General features: G+C 36.5%; 1 non-coding gene across 1 annotated transcript; it reads left to right on the top strand.

Annotated features, from left to right (window-relative positions):
- Positions 1-649: 649 nt before the first annotated feature.
- Positions 650-752, top strand: LOC120365923 (small nucleolar RNA U13). Its single transcript, XR_005580749.1, has one exon. It is a non-coding gene; the product is annotated as a small nucleolar RNA U13 (small nucleolar RNA).
- The last annotated feature ends 4,147 nt before the right edge of the window (positions 753-4,899 follow it).

Raw genomic sequence — 4,899 nt, 5'->3', positions numbered from 1 at the left:
TTCCTTCTGTTCATTGTTTTTGCTGTTGATTCTTTTTTCTCCCGCTTCTCTCTCCTTATCCCTCCTTAAATTCAAACTGTAGATTCTGGTGTAGAGTAGACAGCATTGTATGTCTATTAGACAAAGGGCCTGGGCTGAGTTGGGGTTGACTAATGTTTCTAGCCTGCGAGACTTTCCTTATGACCCTCATTAGACACTAACCCTTGTGTCACAAAAAGCCAAAAATACGCCTGGGTGACCTATGTTTCCCTATATGTAGGATGTGATCCAAAAATGCAATGTATACAAGTAGATCTCTGACCAAAAAGGAGCCAAAATTAACTTCTGATCCTGCTAAATTTTCATTTTCTGAACTTTTGCCTTTTCATTTTTCATTCAATTACACACAGCCCTGATAATGACCTATTTACAGCTATGTAAATCTACTAATTTCACCTAACGACACTCTTACTCAAGTACTCTATTCTCCAAAACTAAATATCTGCTGCTCATTCAACTCATCCGTAGTCTAAATTCTGATTATTCTGAGCTCTGCTATTGTCAACAATATGTTTATTGGGTTCGATCATTATATTCCTAGACATCAGATTATGAATGACTGATAGATAACAATTTCTAAAGTATCCACATGTAAGAGAAGTATCTATGGATCATTTTGTAGTTTGTAAGCAGGATGATAGGGTTTTCACATTTATTATGAGATGTGCTTCCCTCCAACCTTGTTACTATGTTGATGTATTATCCGTTTGATGTAAACTTAGGGGAAAAACAAGAAGTATCTATTGGCATAAATTAGTATTGAAAGATAAAGTTGCTAAATTGGAAGATAAATAGTACACATATCAGACACTTGATCATCTTCTCTCTCGCCTGCTATCTGTGTTAGTTAAGCAGCTGTATTAAAGTTACCTAAAAATATGAAAATAGGCCAGGTACAGTGGCTCATGCCTGTAATCTCAGTACTTTGGGAGGCCGAGGTGGGCAGATCATTTGAAGTCAGGAGTTCAAGACCAGCCTGACCACCATGGTGAAACCTTGTCTCTACTAAAAATATAAAAATTAACAAAGTGAGGTGGTGGACACTTGTAATCCCAGCTACTTGGGAGGCTGATAATGACCTATAGGCAGAAGAATTGCTTGAACCCAGGAGGTGGAGGTTGCAGTGAGCCAAGATCATGCCACCACATTCCACCCTGGGCAACAGAGCAAGACTCTGTCTTAAAAAAACAATGAAAATAGACAGTAGAAGGCCAGGATAGAAACTTCTATAATTGATATGTGGCTTCCATCAGGTCCAAGGGAATAATTCCACTTGTCATCTCCCAGTAAGTGGGAAGAGAAGGAAAATACATAGATGATTTGACTGTCATCCCACTGACCAGACATAGTCACATGGCAACACAAACTAATAAGGAGGCTGTGAAATATGCTTTCTAGCTAAGAAAACATATTACTAAATGAAAGTGTCATACTTTAAAATAATATGACCATTACATTACCAAAGAATAGGACAGTGGTTAGTATTATACAAAGTCACTGGCACACTAATTGGCAAAATGAATAGAGACTTTGGTCCAGAAGACAGTACCATAAGAGGCATTTTTGAAACAATATTACCTGTAAAGCTTTGATTCATATATTGACTGCAATGTTACATGATTATTTCTTGAGGTAAGCACAAGAAAGGCTTCACTTGGCTACTACCTCATGTACCACAAAAAGCATATAGAAAATATGTTCTCATCAATTTTGTAGATGACACAAATGTGAGCAGGGAAGTGACTTTACAAGAGAAGAGAAGTGAAATTCCGTAAAATCTGGGCAGACTAAAATCATGAGCTGAAATTAAAAAAACAGAAATTTAAAAATATTAATGGAAAGTGACTTTAAGCTGAAAAGTACTGTACAAGTATAAAATGACTTAGCAGTTCACATACTAAGGATATATATATTCCTTTAAGAATAAATCCAATAAGCATTAGCCCTGAGGCATAGCTCTCCCAAGAGCTAAATCCATTTAAATAAGGCAAGTCATCCTTCTACTAAAAGCTGCATCAGAATGAACACATCTGTGTGGTTGTCATTGGAATAAATGCCACATTTGAAGGGGGACTGCAACAATATGGAATACATAAATATAAGGGCAGTGATTTCGTACTTGGAATGATTGAAAGAACTATAAATATTTTTCTTGACAAAGACAAGTCTTATAAGGGACAATCAATGATGACAATCTTCACATATTTAAAGAATGGTCAACACAGTTTAAAGCCCTCTAGGGCCAAACTGGAACAATTGGGTTATACAGAGATCGATTTTAAACTTAGTATAGAAACGGCATTTCCAATAATTAGACTATTTTTTAAATGGTTTGTCTTTGAAAGGAGGACAGTTTCTAATATGTATTCTTTCATGATCTCTAAGGTTTCTTCCATCTCAGAGATTCTATAAAATCATTATGCATTTTTGAACAAAGTGTTTTTCCTTCAGTGTCACATATGCATAAACTCACAGGCACATATACCAATATGCATAAAAATAGTCCATTAGAAATAAGATAAATAGCACTGATATTGGTTGCCTAGTAGGGTATAGTGCCCAACTACTCCCACCACCAATCTTTCACCTTTGCCATGACTTTTTCTTCTCTAAGGGTGTGGTTAAAACATAATGACGGCTGTTCAAATGTATGCGTCTAACACAGCATAGAATATAAGAGGCCCTGGATAAAGGGAACTTTTCCTTTCATGAGGCTTTAGGTTTTTTTTTTTAACCATTTAGAACGCTTAAACAGTTGACATATTTATGTAGCATCAAGAAGAAGGTGGTATGCAGCTTTGAAAACTAAACTACCCACTGCAAGTCATTAGGAAGCCAGAATGCATTTTTTTCACTGCAATGTCAACATTATAGATATGATCACATGGTGCTTATTTCATCATTTGTGTGTTATGATATAAGCATGTCCTTGAAATCAGATGACTTGAGTTTAAGTAATTGTCCTTGGACACTTTTAGTTTTGTGAATTTTGATAAATCACTTAGTCCCTTTTATCCTTGATTTCTTCATTTTTAAATGAGAATAATGACTGTCTTACAGTATTATCCTAGATGTCAAATTATGTAACCATGCAAAACATTTTATAAATTATATATATTATTAATATTATTCCTGGAAATGGTTTCAAAGACTAAATTTTCTCTTATTTTAAAATTTCTTATTTATCCCTGTGGATTATCTGTATCCTCTTTTCAATCGCAGCCTGGCTTTTCTCTGCCACCTGTCATACATCTGGGCCAGTTTTTGCATTCCCACGTTTGTTCCTCCATCCATTTTCATCAATTGCTACTTTTTCAAATTAAAATTTGTTTTAAAAAGATGAAAGAAAAGTGGCTGTGAAATAGTATATAAGCAGAAGTCCAAATACAACTACTCTCTAAATTAATAGAAAGCATTGGACAAACCCAAATAGCACAAAGTTAGCTAGAGCTCAAAAATTCAGAAGGGTTTGGAGGATTCAGAAGATTATAACCCACTTAATATTTAGAAGAGCTGGCAATCCACCAGTAGGGAAGAAATGTCACTGCCATGCCCCACATATCTTTACTGTTGTCACCACTTCGTCTAACTTAGCTCCAGAAACTTTTGTGTTGGACATCAGATAATCACTCTCATCTTCTGGGGAGTACGTCTGTCCCAGGGACAGAAGCAGATGGAAAGGTGGAAATCTGAGGTAAAGAGAGTTGAGCAATTACTTCTTTTTTTTTTTTTTTTTGAGACGGAGTTTCGCTCTTGTTAGCCAGGCTGGAGTGCAATGGCACGATCTCGGCTCACTGCAACCTCCGCCTCCTGGGTTCAGGCAATTCTCCTGCCTCAGCCTCCCGAGTAGCTGGGATTACAGGCACGTGCCACCATGCCCAGCTAATTTTTTGTATCTTTAGTAAAGACGGGGTTTCACCATGTTGACCAGGATGGTCTCGATCTCTCGACCTCGTGATCCACCCGCCTCAGCCTCCCAAAGTGCTGGGATTACAGGCTTGAGCCACCGCGCCCGGCTTGAGCAATTACTTCTTACCAATGGTAGCAGTGACCACTGGAGTGACTAAGATGCCCATGTCCATTCCATTCCTGGCACAAAGAAAGATAACCAAGGAGAAAGATGCTCACCCTGTCCCACCTGAGGTTCAAGTTTAGTTAGCTGAAATGAAAGGTCCAAGCCACTTTAATGATAGTGAATAAACTTGCTGAGCTGCTATAAAGAAGAGGAGATTACTGAATGAACTAGTTAGCATTCTAGGCATCTTGTCTTTAAAATGAGAATTGTGATGAGTAAACTTTTGAACTTAAATTGTAGGCCCAGAAGAACAGCTATTTACAAAGAAGCTCTCTTTTCATATACCTGTTGGCCATTTGTATATCTTCTTTGGAAAAATGTCTATTCAGGTCCATTGTTCATTTTTTAATTGGACTATTTGTTTTTTGGTTGGTTTGAGGGTTTTTTGTTTGATTTTGTTATTGAATTGTATAAATTCTTTACATATTTTGGATAGCATATAATTTTTATTTTATAACTATACTTTAGTAAAACTGAAAAACATAGTAAAATAAAAATAAAAGCTACAAGAAGACTCTATTCTTCTCTAAGCATTTTTTTAATTCTCTCTGATTTAGAAAGGAAAACTGGAAACTGCCATCCACAGTTGCTTACATTAAAGTGTCGTCTCAGTATTCTTGAGGTCAAGTGAAGATTTGGTCCTTAGAGCTCATTACAAATGTAAATTGTGTACTGAAGTGGACAACCTTTTAAGTCAGCATATTCTGCATCTAAGGTGCAATGAGGGCCATAGTCCTTTAAATGCGAATGAAAATTTGCAAAATGAGAATGCATAAATTGAGATT

This window comes from Saimiri boliviensis, chromosome 1 (genome assembly GCF_048565385.1).
Source record: "Saimiri boliviensis isolate mSaiBol1 chromosome 1, mSaiBol1.pri, whole genome shotgun sequence".
Lineage (NCBI taxonomy): Eukaryota > Metazoa > Chordata > Mammalia > Primates > Cebidae > Saimiri > Saimiri boliviensis.
This window is presented reverse-complemented; position numbering and strand designations above follow the sequence as displayed.